The sequence below is a fragment of the Coturnix japonica genome, chromosome Z, assembly GCF_001577835.2.
Source record: "Coturnix japonica isolate 7356 chromosome Z, Coturnix japonica 2.1, whole genome shotgun sequence".
Classification (NCBI taxonomy): Eukaryota; Metazoa; Chordata; class Aves; order Galliformes; family Phasianidae; genus Coturnix; species Coturnix japonica.
The window spans coordinates 66449099-66470674 of NC_029547.1; the positions used below are offsets into that span (position 1 = coordinate 66449099).

At 38.7% G+C, this 21576-nt stretch overlaps 1 long non-coding RNA gene across 2 annotated transcripts in view; it reads right to left on the bottom strand.

Moving 5' to 3' along the window:
- Positions 1 to 13893: 13893 nt before the first annotated feature.
- LOC107306728 overlaps positions 13894 to 21576 on the bottom strand; it is a 9930-nt gene continuing 2247 nt past the window's right edge. Inside the window, exons 2-4 of one of the 2 annotated variants that reach the window (XR_001552252.2) lie at positions 17297 to 17390; positions 16716 to 16820; positions 13894 to 15821 (exon numbers count right to left, since the gene is read on the bottom strand). This is a non-coding gene — a long non-coding RNA (uncharacterized LOC107306728). Of the gene's footprint in view, positions 15822 to 16313; positions 16821 to 17296; positions 17391 to 21576 lie in introns of those variants that run through there. The other variant, XR_001552251.2, reaches the window with a different exon arrangement.

Here is a 21576-nt window from a genome sequence, read left to right on the forward strand (position 1 = left end):
CACCATTTCCATCTACATATTTGTTATTTGCCATTAGTATCTGCATTGTGGTAGGTACATTAGGGAACAGTAGCTCCCCATCTCAATCGAGTGATGTAGCACAAATGACTCCTGGATCTTCCTGCGCTTTCAGTTTGCGACAAAAGTAGATAAAATAAACTTGGTCTCTCACCACCTCCCTTCAAGTAATCTGTAATATTTGTATCTAACAAGAAGAGCAAAACAGATTCCTGTTTCCTGCATTAAATATAAAGAGAAATAAATAAAAGTCTTGAGAGCAATTTGCTTTCTTAACAACGCATGCTGGTTACACGGCAAAGTATTCGAGCACGCGGGAAACATCTTCTGGCATAGGAGCACAATTATCTGTCACAGTAAGCGGCTAAAATTGCTTGGCGTCACGCAGGTCAGCAGGTAGAACAATGCTGGGACCAATCACAACAAGGCAGATCATGTGAAGCCAACTATTTGGGTCATTAAGGAAAGTTTATTTCAACTGCCGTGAGTTGTTCTTTGTAACTTGGTCTAAGCTGAGCCCATTTAATAAATTAGCAGAAATTCAACTGATGTAGGGATGGAAACGTAGAACTGTCTTATTTCTCCTGGCCTTTCTAAAGATCCTGGTTAATGCTTCGGGATACCACGGGAGTGACATTTCAGATTGACATCACAGAGTTCTCTGTTACCCCTTCTAACTTTTACATATAACTTTGTAGGGCAAACGTTTTTCTGCGTGCCATCATCTTGAACTTTGGATTACTCATGACTGACAGCTAGAATGTGATGACTGAAAGACTATCTGCACACTCCAACAGAGTATCAAAAGGCTTCTAGGTGGAAAATGTACTTTCCTATGTAATACACACGCATTATGGTCAGGTCTGTCAGTGTGTGTAAACTTCAACACAGTTTTGTGTATGTGGAACAGAGATTAGCTGGAGACATTGTGGAATGTTTTATCAAACCCAGTCGTCTGCCAAACACCACCTGTTCCTAGAAACCAAGCATCCAGAACATTCAGAGAAATTCGTTTCTTGAAATATCAAGCTGGAAACAAAAATACAGAAGTAAGACTTCTATTATGTGACATTTCTTCTGCAAATTGTTAAAGAATCACAAAAACGAATGACTTCACAGCAGGTTTTTCCTCTATTGCTACCTGCCCGTGGCATAGACTTGATCCAAGTCCAGACCCTCACCTTAGTGGGTGATATTTTTCTTTGGTAGTGAAGCACCTTGTTATAGGTAGTCTGCCTTTCCTGTGATTTCCCTAAAGCTGAGACAATTTGGGTAGGAAGGGGAAGGGGAAGGGGAAGGGGAAGGGGTAAGGAAGGAAGGGGAAGGGGAAGGGGAGGGGAAGGCGGAGGGGAAAGGGGAAGGGAAGGAGGAAGTGGAAGGGAAAGGGGAAGGGAAGAAGGGGAATGGGGAGAGGAAGGGAAGGGGAAGGGGGAAGGGCGAAGGGAACGAGAAATGGAAAGGAAAGGAAGGGAAAGGAAGGGAAGGGAAGGAAGGGAAGGGAAGGGAGGGAAGGAAAAGAAGGAAGACAAGAGCAGGAAGGGAAGAGAAAGAAGGGGAAAGAAGGGAAGGAAAGGGAAGGGAAGGGGAAGGGAAGGGAAGGGAAGGAAGGGAAGGGAAGGAAGGTGAAGGGAAGGGAGGAAAAGGGAAGGGAAGGAAGGGAAGGGAAGGGCAAGGAAGGGAAGGTAAGGGAAGGGGAAGGGAAGGGAATGGGAAAGGGAAGGGAAGGGAAAGAGAAGGAAGGGGGGCAAGGGAGGAAGGGAAGGGAAGGGAAGGGAAGGGAAGGGAAGGAAGGGAAGGGAATGGAAGGAAGGGAAAGGAAGAGAAGTAAGGGAGGGAATTGAGGGAAGGAAAGGAAGGGAAGGAAGAGAAAGGAAGGGAAGCGGGGAAAGGAAGGGGAAGGGAAGGAAGGGAAGGGGAAGGGAAGGGAAGGGAAGGGAAGGAAGGTAAAGGAAAGGAAAGGAAAGGAAAGGAAAGGAAAGGAAAGGAAAGGAAAGGAAAGGAAAGGAAAGGAAAGGAAAGGAAAGGAAAGGAAAATGCTTTTTGAGTTTTTAGCTGAATCTGTTTGTTCTTTTGTGATAGACCATGTATAGTGTTATGCAGGAAACAACTACTTAATAATGGATGTGTATTCACACATGCACTTTGTAAATCATTGCTGCCTTCACCATATGGTATTGACATGAGATGACAGAGATGATAACTTGCTGTCTGACACCTTATGTCCTCACTCTCAGTCCATTATCCTTTAATGCTGCAAGAGACTGGACTGAGACCTCCTTGCCATCTGGCTGTCTCTCAGTGTTTGTTCCTGCATCACCTATCTCCATGCTATTTCTAGACTGAAGGGCACACATAGAGTACGCTTACTGCCCCTCAAGCCATTTGGGTATGTGTGCTAGCAGACTGTGTATGCACACCACCACTACTCCTAGCAACACTGTTAATATGCATTTTCAAAGAAAGTTGAATTCCAAAGAGATCCCTTCAATCTGCTGCTGTTTCTTCATGTTCCCATATGCAGAAAACAATCTATAGTAGAAAATGGTTCACTCTAGCAGCTCAAAAGCAAAGGTAAAACAAAGCTGGTATACAGAGTTTGAATTAAGTGGCATGCAATGGAGTCCTTTCTACTTGTTTTCATTATCAGTATGTTTCCAGTACACTAACAAATGAAAGTTTATCACGCAGTCATCAGCCTTTTCTTAACTTACTTAATATTCATCATCTAAACCTGTTTCTCTCCCAAGCCCAGCTCTGTTAGTGAATCAAAATGATTAAGCACAGCTCTACTGGCTTGGGCTTTATCACACCAGACTGACAGCAGCATTCCCTCCTATTCCTGCCTTCTGATGTCAGATGTTTTCATAAATTAATTTATTGTTATTATTTCTCATTAGCCTTGCCAATTTAGAGAAGCACATCACTTTTCTTAACGCGTGAGCTATTCACATGCTCCTTTCTGGGACCACTGTAACAAGGATCATATCAACAATAAGAAGAAAATAGGATGTTAAGATTCCTCTTTTCATGACCAAGAAATTTCCCCGTTATTTCTAAGTGTGCAGCTGTTGCATCAGACAAAATTTGCCATCTCACAATGGAACCCTTCTCCATTGCTCACTGCTTTGTGGCTGCCATGGGCTGCTGCATCAGCTCTCCTTCCCTATTCCTTGCCAGTCCAATTGGATATTTCATCTCCTAACCTTTTTCTGCTTTCGCATGACCTAAAAGCTGTCCCTGCATAGATTTACACCATGCACAGGTGGCCACTGACTCAAGCAGAGGATTATAGGTTTGTGTCTGAAACCTGAAGGGCTCATTCTCTTTCTAGGTTTTATTCCCCATTTGGACATATATCAGGAAGATTTTCACCATGTGGCCCCGCCAACACCTAGCTGCTGGGGAAAATGTGCAGACATCCTGGGAGATTAGATATGCACATTTATACATCACAGAAATGGAAACTAAAACCAACTGAAATACACTGAAGGCTTCAGGCTCCATCCCCTCCTGGGGTCCCATCCCAAATCCAGGTGAAGAGCAGCTCCCTTCTGCTTCCCCCACTGCCCCACAAACAGCTTGACCAGGCAGTGCTGGACCCATGGGGAGATGAGGGGTCTGTGGTCCCACTCCTTTAAACTCAGGGTCCCAGTGGTCATCACATCTCCATAGTGCCTACTGTGGCAGGTCCTACCTTGCTGCTGACTCTCAGCCCTCTCATTTCACTGCATCTCTACACAGGAGAATTTTCCACCCTCTGGAGGTGGTGTCTTCAAGAGAAGATGTTGGTTCTCACTCTTTTACAACATCAGAGACAACCTGAAGCTCACAATGCCTTGAATAACACAGAAAATAAGGTTTTCTGTTCTCTTTATGAAAGAAAAAAAAGAGAGATTTTCGGAGTTGTGCTTCCATCTTTATTAACTGCGCAGTTCTGCTTGGCATGGCTTAAAAAATCTTCCTAAAACTGGAAGGAATCCTTTGAATCTTAAAAATGCAATGTTAATATCACTGCTGCCACAAAGATATCTGTGAAGATGAAGACTGATTTTGAATGAGCGCGAAACAAACAGGTGTTTTTATAAACATGAGACGTGGGGGCGAGTGGACCAAATTTATTCTCCTTTGAAAAGACTTACTAACATTATCAAGGAAATTTGGCTGATGGTCTCTTTCCAGGAGTGAACTCTCTTCAACAAATGAGTGTTTAATAATCCTCATGCTCTCATTTTTGCAGTCACTTCAGTATGATTATTAAATACGACGTGTTCAGATGCCTCTCAGATACAAGGTATGTGTGCCAGTGTTTGGACAGAGAATAATTGGATTTATATCTCTGTTGTGCTTTTAAATTGCTAGGTCAGATTTGGGTCTCTGGCAGTAAATTCTTCAATTCTATTCTAAGTCAAAGGAATGTGACAGTTTTAATACCTGGCATAAGTTATTAGCTGCAGTGGTGCATAAACCAGTGGCACTCTTATAAATAGTACGTCCATAGCGCTCCTGTTTTCTAAAGGGAAATAAATAAATACGTCTTATCTGTTTGTTTCTTGCAGTTCTTGTCAATGTTTTTCTTGATTAATCTATGAAGAACTTGAAGGTGAGCCCAAAGGAACAACCTCCTTTTGCTTTTTTATTACAGTAATAATTTGTGTTGGAATTAGTTTTACTTTCAACTTAAGTACATAATTTATAAGAGCAAGAGGAATTTGTCCACATACATGGCGTTAAAGCATCACTAGCTATAAGCAGTTAGTGCCTGTTCATACCATGAACTGTTTACGAAAGGCTAACATAGAGTTATGTGCTGTGTGGAAAGAAATCAAATAAGACTGTGCAAGCAGGGAACCTGGCCATCCTGTGCGCGTGCCCAGCTGAAAACTAGGTAAATAGATGTTGGAGTTTACTGGGAGATTTGGAGAAGGAAAACTACATTACCTGCCAATGATTCGATTTCCATTTTCTTATCTTTGGGAATTTGTCCCTGCTTAACGGTCTAATATATATATATATATTATATATCATATATAATATGGGCTACTCCATATTTGTAGAAAGCCCATGAGAAATGTAATAATTTTTCAATACTTAAGATGATACAACCAGAAAATAGAAAATAGATCGGATTTCCAGCACTCTGTTTTGCTTCGGGGAATTTTAAGACATGAAATGTAGCCACATCTTGCCATGGTTAATATGTGCTTAATGTCAGCTAAAAAACAACTGCCATATTTCACATTTCAGATCCTGATATCCCTCAAGATTGGCTGGAACACGGTGTATACAGTTTTTGCCAGATATCTGTGTTTTCTTAGCAGCTGTTTGGATGGATGTCTTCAGAAACAAGCCAGTTTCCTTTTCTGTTTTTTGTTTTTTACTTTTCTGAATAAATCAGGGTTTCTTCTTTGTTTTGTTTTGTTTGTTTGCTTGTTTTGTTCCCTTTAACCAGAATAATAAAATCTTTCACATTGTCCGAATGGTAGAACTAACTTCCTCGTTTATTGCAGGAAAACTGATCTATAGCTGGGACTTGAACTTAGGGCTCCTATGTCTGAGAAAAACAGCATAATTTCAGAATTACATCTCTCATTTTCACTGCAAGATTTATTCTAGATCTGAGAAAACAGTGCTTTTGTAAAAAGTTCACATCTCAATACGCTTTCAGAAAACATTTTTGCTGAAAAGTTGCCAATTATCCCTAACAAGAATACAGAATATAATACATAGCACAGAGTGACTGTGGAAGAAATAGACTTTAATAAGTCTTACATCCTTTCTACTGAAACTGAGGTGTTTTGGGAAAACTGCCTGCTAGGTTAGAACCAAGAGAATTTATGAAGCTGTCATGAAAGCCTACGAGGACCAGTCCCATTGACCTAAAGAGGACATTTTTGATTATTAAGTAGCATAATAATCACAAGACATGATGACAATGTATTGTCCTTTCAGGAGTTCTCTCATGAGACTCTTCATCCATTCCACTCAGAAGCCATGTTTAATAAGTATTAAATATCTTCCTTGAGGTAGTCAGCATCAGATGGTCTAATGGCTCTTGGCTACTAAGGAGCCAAGCTCTGGCAATAAGAAAAAATGATCGAGAAATACTTATTCTTTTTTATTTTCATGGTGTTGATACTGATCTTTATAGAGCTTTACTACTGTCTTCAGCTTTTTACAATTTACAGAGTGATTTAATATAAATACGACATCATCATAGCTAAGTGCTTGGGCTTAAGTGATAAATTCATGAAGCTGAGATTGTCTTTTATTCACTTTCACTGTATTTTCTCTAGTTTTGAAAGGGATTCTGAAGCAGAAGGGGAACACTTGTAACTATAGGTCAGGACCAGTCCTCACTCCTATTTTGATGTGGGAATCACTTTCTGATGTTTAACGTACCCTGGGCACATAATTTGCTTTACGAATAGTTACTTTTATACCAAATGATGTGTTTTGCTTTGACAGCTTTACCTTTTTGTGTAACCAAAACTGGTGGCTGCCATGGGGAGGCTGCAGGCTCATTGGAGTCCATACAGAATGACAGAAATCCACAAAATGGTGGAATTAGAATCATCAGGAAGAAAGAAAATGTGGAGCATGTTTCAGAAGATTGCTACTGGGATCACTCATGTGCGACTCTGTACTGTCTATAGAGTCACTGTGCTGGATCTCATGACAGAAGGTTTGTTTTTTCTTTTCAAGAGTGGCAAAAATCCCAGTAATTTGAGAGATATGGTCAACTAAATTGAAATTAATTCGGAGGGGCTAGAGGTTCCAGTCTTTATCTTTTAGGAAGAAAAAAAAAGAAAAAGAAGGTAGCAAAAACCAAATTGTATCTTGGAAAATATGTTGAAACAGGCTTTCATTTCATGGTCTTTTTGATGTATTGGAGGTAGTTTTTATGATGTCATCCAGGTAGTTTAAATAAACTGTTTGCATATAAGGTTAACAAGCTGCAGTGGTAGCACAGTCTGTGTGGGATTATATTAGAATTAATTTGATCAATTACTTTTAGTTCCAAGGGTCTCCAGATGAGACAGAAGCCAGCATATGCAGTCTGGCAGATGAAGAATCAGTGCAGTCAACACATGTCGTGAAGGTAATGAACATTCTTTTAAACTTCATTTTTCATCCTGAGTGGAGAAGGCAACTAAGCCCAGACATTGCTGCTTGGAGCGGCCAAAATGATAACCATAAATTATCATAATAGAGAGTCCACGGCTTAAATACAGTTGTGCAGTATAAAATAAGTATTCTGCCATTAAGATGATATTGTTAAACCCAGAATTTTCATTACAGTTTGCCCTGGAGCACGTGAAAGTTCCTCTACCTTGAGATGCACATTCTAAATTAAAAGATTGCAGAGCATTTTCATTTGATAAACTGCTCAAAAAAGAAGAAGCTGGGGAAAACATCATATAGTCAAACCAAGGAAAACCTCTCTGACACTTCATTTCATTTCCACAACTAAATTGAAAGGATCAGGTCCACCTGCCATGCACGTACACCCTGCTTTCTACTAAGCTTGTTCTGTAGCATGAGACTGGACTCAACCATCTCCAGAGTTCCCACCCTCATCCATTCAGTGTGTGATTCTCTGTGAGATATAACTAGATTTACTTGCCAAGTAAATGAATACATTCTAAATGAGAGTTGGCTATGCAGACACTTAATGCGGTTTAGCCGATCCATTTTAAAAGTTAATTCAGATTGATTTTTCTGCACATTCTAGACAAAACCGCCAGCTCTCAAAGCAGCTATCTCTGAAATGGAAAGCAAAATACTATTTATTCCAGGGATGTAGTTTAAAATGTTACTTGCAAGCTCCTCTAAGAGTTATCTTGCTTGTCTGTACTGTATGCGCTATACCTGGATTTTATTTCTTATTGAAGAATTGAAATGCCTTCTGTGTCCCATTTACTTGGCAACAGAGGATTCCTACAGGAATGCCACTCAACATCTTGGGACCTTCGAACAGCAGTAACTTTTATAATAGAGTTTAATAATACGTGTTTTCAGCTCATGCTTTAAGAGCCGTCGCAAATGTTCATAACAAGAAAAATTAGCACACAAATTAACACATCCTATTCACACAGATGTAGTTAGGATATTTTCTATGGGAATGTTTTAACTATTTATCAAATTCAGAGCAGGAGAGGAACTATTACTTTTTAAAAAGCTGAAGCACATTTTGTTCTGCTGGAAAGAACTGTTAGTATATCATTAGTTTGGCACTAGCACAAGCAGCCCCAGTTGTTGACTGATTGATAGATAGACAGATAGAAGAGCAATATTTATTACATGTATGTGCTGCAGAGATAAGTTAGAGGAAGACTTATGAAGTGCCTCACTGAGTTAGTATAACAAATTTTACTGGCAGTCAATAAAGATTTGTGTTCCTAACCTTCTTGGTGATTTTGATGGGAAATTAAAGATATGTCTGCCTAAGAAAGTGCAATTGTATAACATCCTAGTATACTGCTTCTAATTTAATTAAGTGTCCCTGGAGAGTTTCTTTCCTGATAGCACACGCTAAAATTGCTGCTGCAATGGCAGTTATTGCTATCAGTGCTATGAGGTTAGTGTAGATAAACTGGGATGTCACTGTGTTGTGCAGATGAGTCTGAAGAGGACAACGTATCTCTGAAAAAGAGATACTGAAAGACTTTTGGGAAAGAAGGAGGCAATAATTTAGGTTAATATCTCAGAAGTTTGGGGATAGGAAGAACCTTAGGACTGTTAGATTTTAAGTTAAAAACCATGAGATAGAACAGTTTTCTGGTGTTCCACTCCCATGAATACCTGATTTCACTTACAATTGTAATAATGAAATGGTTAGATTATGTTTACAGGTTTTTAGTAGGCCATGCAGAAGGCCTTCACAGTTTTCACATCTGGTCTCAAAGTCTTATCTTTCTTTTTAAGATCGGTTGGTACCTCAAAGATCTGAGTGTAGTAAATCTTCCAAAAATAAAATCTAGAAATGCCCAGCAAAGTGTCACACGTTTAGATCTTAAGCAATCTGAATCTTATCACACAGCATAATCTTGCCCAGGAAACATACAAAAATCTAAGCTTTCAATGTGTATACAAGACACATTCAGAAATCAGACCGTGTACCTGTGGTTCTAGCACTGCGTTTTTGTACTTGTTAATACAGAAGAGATGTTTTATCTCTGTACAGCTTTCTACCTTCCCTTTCAAACCAGTAGTTAGGCTCACGGGAATAGTAAAAACCAAATATCCTATGAAAAATATATCCCTATTATTCACATCTGTGTCATACTTCATGTTCTAACCCAAACCAGGACCTTAACGGCATACACACCACCGCAAGACTTCATTCCTATGCTGCTAATATAAGGATATTCTGAGAAACAATAAACTACACTGAAGAAATGAAAAACCTTTAATTAACTGTGGAGCAAATTGATTCAATTTTCTATTTGGCAAAGGCTATTTAATATTCCTTCCTGAATGTACAAAGATTTCTCTGGGACTGCTGAAGCAAGATAATAATAATAGAAGTGGAGCGCACTCACCGAAATGTCTAAGCTACCACCTTCGTGACATAGAAGATTTATTTAAAGTACCACTGGCTACTCGATCTCCTGGGGATATGGCAATATGAGCAAGTAGAATGATCCAGTACAAAAACATTTGCAAGCTTTCTCATGTGAAGTTCTGTATGCGTGAAAGCTGTCCTTCAGCTTGTATAAAGCAGTTCCAAATAAATAAATGAATTCATCCATGTTAGAATAAGTGGGGAAAAGGTATAGATAACAATATATAAAGGATAGTATGTATAGGTAGAGCTTTGAAGCTCTTCTAGGTTTTGCTGCTTGATATATTGGAACAAATACCAGCTGCATTACAAATATACGCAATCAATTTTTAAATGCGAAGGCTTTACCAATCAAAATAGGATTTTATCTTCCTGGTTAGAGTCTACAGAAGTCTTATTTATGCTAGATGGCACAACTAAGGTCTTTTTGCCTTCCTGCTTTGGGCCAGCCATTCAACAGTCTTCTCTTCCAGTATTCCTTGAAGCTATAGCAGTCATTCATAATGCTTAGGAATCAAGACAGAAGTTGGCAAAGGTTGTGTCCACAAACAGTGGCCATTCTCATGTGCTATGAGCCAGCCAGAGGCTGACACCAGTGTTTACTGGAGCCATCCTCTTATAGATGGACAAAGTCTGCCTTTGGAAATCCATCTCCCTTGGCAGCGGAGCCAATAAAGACACCCACTGTAAAGGAGAAATGAAATGGGGTTGCCTTAAATGCTGCTTGTGTTCTGGGACACAGTTGTGAAGCTAAAAGATATAAAGTTGTGTGGGAAGTTAAATTGGCTCAAAAAAAGCCACATCTAACTCAGCAATGATCAATTAGACTGTAAGACCTTTTTTGACAGCCAAAACACAGTGCTTGTAAGCGCCTAAAGCAGTGGGCTCCCAGCTGATGACATGGGCTCAAGCATTCAATTGCATTGCAAAATACTAGTAAGTTATTTGATGATATTATTATTATCCAGTGAATGCCATAAAGTGCAACAAGCCAGTTTAGCTCTGCGGTGTTGCAGCATTGCAAGTAAACCTTCTCTAGCTCGCCAGAAGTCTAATTACAACTCACTGCAAGCAGACAAATGTATCTGTGCTCCAGGTTCGCAGGGCAGGCACATCAAAGTGTTTGATGAATGATGATGAATCCATGATCCCCTACTATATATATATATATTTTCAAAGCATAGGATTTGATATCTGTTCAAAGTACAAAAGAAGGGGTAAACAAGCATCACTCATTTTTAACAAGAGATGTTCCGTGGGGGGAAGGAACAAAATCCGTCTTGTGCTTATGCTACACATAAAAGAAACAAATTCAAACGCAGAGCTTCTGTGGGAAAGCAATGAGAAAAAAATACAACTCTTGTATATAAAAAAAATAAAATCCACATCCTGACAGAGACATTTTGGAGAGCGAAAAAGAGAAAAATAGATGCGGGAGACAATCACTTTGCTCTGTGCTGCTCAAACAGACCTAGATAAAATAGCCTGTTAGCTCAAAAAAACATCTCTTTATGGTACGGAGAGGAAACTCCCACTGGTATCAGTATAGTCCTTGTGGATGTCAGGGGCCATGGCCTCTGCCCAGTGACTTCGCTACTGCAAGACACGGTCCAGACACAGCTGTGTAACACAAGGTTTACTCCACAGTCAGTAGCTGCTCTCAGATTGAAGTATTTTGACAGGTAGGAGGATAGAAGGATACCATGGCACAACGCCATGGTACCATCATTGAGGAAAGAGGGGAGAGGCCTTGCCAAAATACACTCCCTAAAAGCTTGCTGCTTACTGTAATCGCACATCATTTATTGAACGTGAAAGACAGTCTGAGACAAGCAGAGTGCAGTGACCTTGCAATTTATTTCACTTTTCTTTGTCACGGACAAGACACTTTTGGGTCAGATGGAGGTTCTTATCCACTCTCCAACCAACACATGCTTTTTTTCCCCCCTTATATTAACTACCTTTACACAGACCAATTAGGAGAAATTCCTCTTCAGAAGTCAGCAGCTCACATACAGTGCAGGTGTTTATACTGACCTGTCTCAACTACTTGCTGTGAAACCAAAACACAGTCCAGTATCTTGGTGATTTCCAGATAACACACAGACCCTGTCTTACTGATCTTGGATGTGCCCGCCAGGGCAGAAAGGGTGACAAGGATTCATCCAGCAGCAGGTAGAAATAACACTTGTCCTTGCCCATTGCACCCTGACACCAACAATTTAGACATCCAAGAAAGTAATTTGGAGGTTTGTTTTTCAGGTATTTCTTTGGGACCATATTAAAGGTATCAGAGATTCTCACTACTGGAATGTTCTGCCCATATCAAAAACATCCGGGCAATTTAAGGCAACAGATGGATTTGCTGAGTTTTAACAGGTTATTTTCTTTCACAGCAAACATCACCGGGTATAGCACAACTGTGCAGACTAGGGTGCATGAATATGCATGAACATAACGATCTTTTGGATGCTCCCCAGTGTCCATTGGATACACCTTGGAAACTTGGCGTATTTCATTTACCCGTAGACAACCAGGATTAACATATTATTGACACATAAACAGATAAAAAGTTGTGGGCAACTTTTGGCAGGTGACCATCTCTTGACGTGACAAATGTGCTGCTTTCATGCCAGGTGCCATAAGCAACCATTTACGCTCTGCATTTTGTAATACACGGTACATCATACAAATAGGGGAGTTCAAAGATCTCTTCTTATGAAATATACACTATGAGTGCGCAAACATAATTTATTTACCTAATGAGCTTACCTGCAGAAAGTCGTGCTGCTCAGAATAAGAAAGCATGGTCAGCGTACTCATCAGCAGGTCTAGCGGTAGTCCTGTGGCAAATAAACCCTTGTTTCATATCAACTGTTAAACTTACGCCTTAGTTCTACTGGTTAGTATTCAGAGTGCTCGCTATTATTTCTTCCTTTCTTCCTTTCTTGCCTTTTTCTCTTGGTTTGAGGACAACAAATTTGACAGCGCAATACTCAGTCCAAGTCTTTTCCCTTAAAAATGAAATAGAAGCAAAACGTTCACCTCTGGAGTGCTTTTATCATCAATGACTAAAGAAGAATTTAGGTTTTAGAATTATTTTTGATTAAAAAACACCTGGCAGAATGTTCTGAGACTCACGGTTAATGTTACAGAAGATAAAAGCAGGTAAGATAAGAAGATGTTCATGCCCTCATAACCTTGGGCTCCTGTCTTCTTCACCATCATCTCTGCTTTAGCACATCCTTTGGAGATGGATGCTGTTGAGTATCTCTCCTAGCATCAAAGATTGCTAGTACCTCCAAAATACATCTCCAAGGAGTTATAGGAGCCCCTGCACATTATCAGAATTATAATGAGTGTTTATAGTAAGGACATACCAAGGTTACTTTCAATTCCTCTTTTTCTATCGTCTCCACACTTTCTTACTTGTAATTCTTGGTGTTCTTGTTATCAAAACTCACCATTCTTGCCTACATCAAAACAAATGGCTGCCTGGGTAAGACCCAGTACTCTTTGGGGTTTCCCAGGGTACTCACTGAAATGGGTGGGCATTATCCAGACAACTGGATGTTACTATGCATGCTCAAAGTGTTCTCTTCTTCCCTGTTTCCAAGCAAAAACAAATCTTTGCTGTTAGATGCTGAGAAATACAGCATGCTTCTTAATTACTTAAATTCTTTTTCTTTTTGTATATAGGGTATAAAATTAAAGGGAGGAAGGGAGGAAGGGAGGAAGGGAGGAAAGGGAGGAAGGGAGGAAGGGAGGGAGAGAGGGATAGAGAGAGAGAGAGAGAGAAAGAGAGAGAAAGAGAGAAAGAGAGAAAGAGAGAGAGAGAGAGAGAGAAAGAGAGAGAGAAAGAGAAAGAGAGAGAGAAAGAGAGAGAGAGAGAAAGAGAGAGAGAGAGAGAGAAGAGAGAGGAGAAGAGAGAAAGAGAGAGAGAAGGAGAAAAGAGAAGGAAGGAAGGAAGGAAGGAAGGAAGGAAGGAAGGAAGGAAAGGAAGGAAAGGAAAGGAAGGAAGGAAGGAAGGAAGGAAGGAAGGAAGGGAAAGGAAGGAAGGAAGGAAGGAAGGAAGGAAGGAAGGAGGAAGGAAGGAAGGAAGGAAGGAAGGAAGGAAAGGAAGAAGGAAAGGAAAGGAAGGAAGGAAGGAAGGAAGCAAGAGGAAGAAGGAAGGAAGGAAGGAAGGAAGGAAAGGAAGGAAGGAAGGAAGGAAAGGAAGAAAGGAAGGAAGGAAGGAAGGAAGGAGGAAGGAAGGAAGGAAGGAAGGAAGGAAGGAAGGAAGGAAGGAAGGAAGGAAGGAAGGAAGGAAGGAAGGAAGGGAGAGAAAGCTGTAAAGTAGCCCAAGGAAGAAAAGAAAAACAAAATCAGTCAACAGAGCAACGTACTGAAAGATGGGCAGGACATATTTTACCACATTTTATTTAGGCCCGAAATACTATTTTTTCTACCATGAAATTTTCATCTCAGTTTTTCCAAAGATCAGAATGAGAAGAAAAATAGCTCATGTTCTAAAAATGGACCTATGCATTTTGTCAGGCAGGAGACAGATGAGCATTAGGCGGTGGGATGAACGAGAGATTTCTTGAGATCTATTCCAGCTCCACCTCCTACAACCCCACGATAAAGCAAAAAGTTATCACAGGCAGACACACAGCTGACAAAAATAACTGATCAGGTTGAACAAATGTGAGAAACGAGATCTTTTTCTTTTTTTCAAAGAGCCCTTAAGAAAATACTGTATACAGGATTTATATTGTGACAGAATGATCTCGGTGCTTTTGGTTCATGTTTTAGGATTACTATCTTGCTACACATGAATTGGAACACTTGTTTGTGTTGGATGCTTCCCGTTTAAAAATTCCCCCGTGGCTTCTTTTTCAGATATAAATAAAGCTGGAAAAAAATATGTGAAGTGTGGATGAAGGAAAAAAGCAACACATCCAGACTCCCTGGTACCATTCAGTGGTAGCAGATGCCAAAAATAACAAGTTTTACAAACTTAATGCACCAGTCACCTTTCTCAAGAAAAATGTGAGGCAAGAAAAAATGAGTTGAATTCTGCACCTCTCAATAGTCTTCACATATCCATAAAACATAGATATCTTCAATGCAGTGAATGAATCCTCTGCTTTTTTTGTGCCTTTATGGCTACAGTCTAAAACTGAGCAAAAGGAGTTATCCTACAGGAGCTGTGTAGATCCAGAGGTGAGAGGTCCCATCCCGTGACCTAAAAAAAGGGGCCCAAGTCTCTCCCTGATTTGAGGAAGGCCCTTTTAGACAGACACTACTTAGACCATTGCGTACTAAAGACACACAACTATTGATCTGCAGTCTGAGCTGTGTAGAAAAAAAAAACAAAACCAAAAACTATTATTTTTTTTCATTCTTACATAAAATGCTTCTGTTAATAGTCCAGAAATATTGCCTGGTTTTGATAAGACTATTTCACTCCTTGTCACGAGAGATGTGATAGCAACTAGTAGCCACCTCCCCAGTGGCTTCAGATGGCTTTATAAGGAAGGGGATATGTCTTTTAAAACGCAGATTACAATAATTACTCAAAAATATGAAGTGAAATATTTTATTTTCCTAAGCACAGCGAAGTATTTAGGGCTGCCAGCCAGTGGTTCACAATAGTTTTGATCCAGCTGATTGCCATGTTTCAATATCACATGTAACTTCTTTTTTCTTTGATTTTTAGTGTTTTCTTATCCTTTTGGATGGACAGTGCACAGAGCTCATTTCATCTGCCTAACAAGTTTTTATGATACTTTTTTGGTGCATGGATCCATGGCTTTTGTGATTGAATTCGACAACCACTTTATGAAGGAGTGTGAAGGCAGACTCCAGTTAAATTAATTTTATGGTAAGTTTTGGCACATATTCACCAGCATAGCTATGTTATCAACCTAGAAATGCAGCAATCCTTGAGTGATCTGGGTTTGCAGTTAACCGCCAGAGGGAGTTTACATAGCTCCACATCCAGCGCAAAATACTCAAGGAGGAAAGAGGAAAAGAAAGGGGAGAAAGTATTTCTGATCATAAATTTTATATGAATATGAATAATATATAAAGTCCGACAACGCATCTATGAAATATGAAAACATGAGTGGCAACCTTGCAGTTCTAGGCATAATCTTTGTGTCCAAGTGTGTTTTAAGCACATAGAAAAGGAAGTCTTGTATTCTATTGCCTTCATCAAGCATTGTGCTGCTTCTGCCTGCCAGCTTTGACATGTCTGGATAAAAAAAAATAAAAAAATAGCAATAATAATCTAACACATTGTTTTTCTTTGAGGAAAAAAAAAAAACAAAAACAAAATCCTTTGACTGAAAATGATTATTTTTTTCCAGAAATAACTTGTTCATCTAAAACAATAGGTTCCACACCAGCATACTGACTTAGCAGACAAAAATATGTCCTTGGCAGTAGCTTAGAACAGAAAGCTCACTGGCCCAAAATAGCATTTGTTTTGGTTCTTTATACTTCTGATTAAATAACAGCGTGAGAATTTCCTAAGTTGATGTCTTATGCTTACAGTTTTTTTAAAGAGAAATGGCTTCTTAGTAACATTTGTTCCCCAAACCAGAAAACTCAACAATGCATTCCTGTCATACTGAGGTCATCACTACAAATCCACTTGTGTTTTCAATTTGATCTCATTTTTACATGCCAGTGCTTGGATCTAGAAAGCAGTACATAGGGTTTAGAAAGCAGGACTTAGTCAGTATTTAAGTTTTCGTCCTTTGCTATCAGAGAAGACTTTTATTTCCTCTAAGTTCTAAATTGCTTAAGTCAAGACATGTAAGTCCTGGAAAAAATATATATATGGAACCTGATGATCTTTGAGGTCCCTTCCAACCCAAGTCATTTTATGATCCCATGATTATGCATCTTATCAAACAGAGCATTTATATTCCAAAACCTGAAGGTTAATTCAACATATAAATACATTATTTGGATGAACTGTGGGTGACACTAGGTGTTATGAACGTCTAAGCCCTTTTCATCATTTCAACACTTTACAGAAAAAAGGTGTATGGCAGCTGAATAATAGTTTAATCACTGTACATAACAAAGTATGCATTCTCTAAACATGGATATTTATTCAGGGTTACTGTTCCAAATCCACCACGTTTTCACCACATTCTCTATGTCAGTTATGAATTGCCTATTTTCTTATCGCCAGGCAGGAACTGGGAGGTTACTTTTCCTTCTTCCATGTTAATCTACAAAACTGCAAACAAGAAGGGGAGATATCAGTTCACTATCATTAAACTAATGCATCAGTACACAGGAAGAGGGCTCCGTGTTCTCCAGGAAAAACAAAAGTTTTTATTGTATGCTAAGAAATCGTACACAATTGTACAACATAATACTTCGACGTGCTCAGACAGAATTATATTAATAACACTTCAACTTATTAATTTTTCCCTGAACAGGTTAAGTGATTGTACTATTTAACCTGCTGGCAGAATCATATTGTATCACCTATTCTATTGAAACGAGATGCTTGAAACTCTGTTTTTTTGACATGCATAGCGCTGCTTTAATCAAAGAAAATGAATTTCACTCTAGAATATAGCGCATAACCCACACAAAAAGAAGATAAAAAAGCAATATGCACGAGGTTTTTAGCTAAATTTCTAGCTAATGTAGGTCAACCATTTATAAACAACCTTCTAAGACATCAAGCGAATCTCAGCAACTCACTTCTGATGCTCCCATCTCTATGGCAATGAATTCCTCTCTGTCTTGGGACTGCTGTGTTCCTCTATAAACTTCTCCGAGCTCATTAAGTAGCTTTCTTAGAAAAATAAAATAATAATAATAAAAAAAATTAATTTTAATAGAATAATTAAAAAGCAATCATTTATTTATACAGTATACTTTTTACTTTCTTGGTGTACTTGAGTGATTAAAGGGCACTGCAGTAAAACCAGATTTTTACCTAATACACATGAAAATAACTTATAGAAAATACACGTATTAATGCTTTTGTGGCTACAGTGCCAGCTTATTCTTTTGTGTTGGTTCCCTGTTACTTACAGGTCAAGGCATAATCAACATTAAATTGATAAACTAATTGTTGTAACAGCCAGAGACAGTGCTATTTGGTGGAAATCAATTGTGTTGGAAGATTTTCATTTTTCCTACTTATCTTTCACCTGGCCTGGCCATAATGTAGACAGATGCCCCAAGTCAGCTTACAGCAATATTGTAAACGATGCAAATTACAGCTGCATTTGGGCTGTGGAACTCTGAAATAAAGCAAATACTGTTTCATGTGTAATGAATAATTGCTCTCGTGTACCCTTATGTTACATGTTTCCAAAGAGGAAAAAAAGAAATCAGAAGGCCAGAAATTGTGCTCTGGAAAAAAAAATGACTAGAGATACTTGAAACATCCTTTTCTGGTACCTCCCTCTCTTAACGCAGGCAAAAGCAAATATTTTGATAGATATTTTTAAGTTTGAGTATTTATTTTCTTTAATTCTAAGGATCTGGGTTTTTCGTTTGTCATGTTTTGTTTTATTTATGCCATTTGTTACTTTTTTTGAGCAGAGCTTTATGCCTGTAAAAGAAGGAAAGTCCATTTTTTGGCAGGCTGATTTTGGACTGAGTATTATCAGTAGTACATTGAATCTAGTTAATTCTAATTACTTTATAATTAAGGCTCAATACTGAAGAGGGTTTACACTTTAGTATATACATTCATGGTTTGGTGAATGAGATTTTCTCACCTAAGTGCAGTTGTCCTAAGGTTCAGCACCTACGTATGTAGGTGATTTCTATAATCACCCGCTACACAGTGGAAATAGGCAGACATCACGCTATTCATTCTAATGCAGCAGCTTAGGACAGGTAGGATTGCAGAGGAATCACCTTTTATTTTGACTCCCTCTTTCTATTCCCTACAAACTGAGCTGAATACGTTACAGTAGATTCCTGACTTTTAGAAAGCTAAAGACAGTTAAACCCTACGTATATACGGAAATGCTGAAGATTTAAGTCTATTAGTGCTAAAATAAAAACAAATATTTTCTAGAGGGTTTTCTGTCTCTTTTAAAGCATAAACAGCAGAGGATGATGATGACAGCAGATAAATGATGAATGTGTACTATGGTAACCAAGGTTTACCTCTTGGTTCTTATCTGATATGAATGATTTTGAAAATGGAAAAAATAAAAATAAAAATAAATAAAAATAAAAATACAAATGAAAATGAAAATAAAAATAAGAATGAAAAAAATAAAAATAAAAAAAATAAAATAAATAAAAATAAAAATAAAAATAAAGATAAAGATAAAGATAAAGATAAAGATAAAGATAAAGATAAAGATAAAGATAAAAATGAAAATGAAAATGAAAATGAAAATGAAAATAAAAATAAAAATAAAAATAAAAATAAAAATAAAAATGCCATATGCTACACCAAAGAACAGTCACCATAGTTATATATAGGATGATAATATATAATTGTATTATATATATTTTTCATTTATTATATACAACATATAGCATATTATATATATAATAATATAGTAATTATTACTATAATTATATAATATATATTATAATATAATATTATAATATTACTATAATTTATTATTATAATATATAATATTGTATTATGATATTATATTATGATATTATATTATTATACATATAACATATAATAATATAATATCATAAATTATATAATTATATAATATTTTAAATAATATCTAATAATATATTATTTAATAATATTATATTATATTGCTAAATATAATAATAAATATTTTTATTACTTATATATGATAATATATTTATTTTTATTTATATAATATATAAATATATGTTTATATAGATATTTATTTTATATAAATAAAATATTTTTATTTTTTAATTTTATATATATATGAAATATGTATTTATTATTATTTATACAATAATATATCTAATATTTAATATATGGATCAATACAATATAAATAATAAATTCATAATATAACATATAATAATATATGTTTAATAAATAAACATAAATTACATAATAATAATATATTATATATTATATTTTAAAATATTTAATATATTATTTTTTATATTTTAGTATATTATATATATGTAATTACATGATATATGTAATTATTATATAATTATATAATTATATATGAAATATTAATATAATTATATATGATATAATTATATTTATAATATTCTGTATAATATTTTTATATTAGATCCATATTTTAGATCCGTATATTAGATTAGATCCATATATTAGATCCCATAGACCCCCATAGAGACCCCATAGACACCCATAGAGACCCCTTAGATCCCCATAGAGACCCCATAGACCCCCATAGAGACCCCTTAGATCCCCATAGAGACCACATACACCCCCATAGAGACCACATAGACCCCAATAGAGACCCCATACACCCCCACAGAGACCCCATAGACCCCCATAGAGACCACTTAGATCCCATACAGACCCCAAGACCCCCATAGGGACCCCATAGAGACCCAATAGAGACCCCTTAGATCCCCACTGAGACCCCATAGACCCCCAGAGAGACCCCATAGATCCCCACAGAGACCCCATAGACCCCCATAGAGACCCCATAGACCCCCATAGAGACGCCTTAGATCCCCATTGAGACCCCATAGACCCCCATAGAGACCCCATAGACACCATAGAGACCCCATAGACCCCCATAGAGACCCCTTAGATCCCCATAGAGACCCCATAGACCCCCATAGAGACCCCATAGACCCCCATAGAGACCCCTTAGATCCCCATAGAGACCCCAAGACTTCCATAGAGACCCCATAGACCCCCATAGAGACCCCACAGACCCCCATAGACACTCCTTAGATCCCCATAGAGACCCCATAGATCCCCATAGAGACACCATAGACCCCCATAGAGACCCCAAGACTTCCATAGAGACCCCATAGACCCCCATACAGACCCCATAGACCCCCATAGAGACCCCACAGATCCCCACAGAGACCCCATAGACCCCCATAGAGACCAGTTAGATCCCCATAGAGACCCCATAGACCCCCATAGAGACCCCTTAGATCCCCATAGAGACCCCTTAGATCCCCATAGAGACCCCATAGACCCCCATAGAGACCCCATAGACCCCATAGAGACCCCTTAGATCCCCATAGAGACCCCTTAGATCCCCAAAGAGACCCCATAGACCCCCATAGAGACACCATAGACCCAAATAGAGACCACTTAGATCCCCATAAAAACCACATAGACCCCCATAGAGACCCCTTAGATCCCTAAAGAGACCCCATAGACCCCCATAGAGACCCCATAGACCCCCATAGAGACCCCTTAGATCCCCATAGAGACCCACAGACCCCAATAGAGACCCCATAGATCCCCATTGAGACCCCATAGACACCCATTGATACCCCTTAGATCCCCATAGAGATCCCATAGACCCCCACAGAGACCCCATAGACCCCCATAGAGACCCCACAGATCCCCACAGAGACCCCATAGACCCCGATAGAGACCCCATAGATCCCCATAAATACCCCATAGATCCCTAAAGAGACCCCATAGACCCCCATAGAGACCCCATAGACCCCCATAGAGACCCCTTAGATCCCCATAGAGACCCCATAGACCCCCATAGAGACCCCTTAGATCCCCATAGAGACCCCATAGACCCCCATAGAGACCCCATAGATCCCCATAGAGACTCCATACACCCCCACAGAGACCCCTTAGATCCCCATAGAGACCCCTTAGACCCCCATCGAGACCCCATAGAAGCCCATAGAGACCCCTTATACCCCCATAGAGACCCCATAGACCCCCATAGAGACCCCATAGACCCCCATAGAGACCCCATAGACCCCCATAGAGACCCCTTAGATCCCTATAGAGACCCCTTAGACCCCCATAGAGACCCCTTAGACCCCCATAGAGACCACATAGACCCCCATAGAGACCCCATAGACCCCCGTAGAGACCCC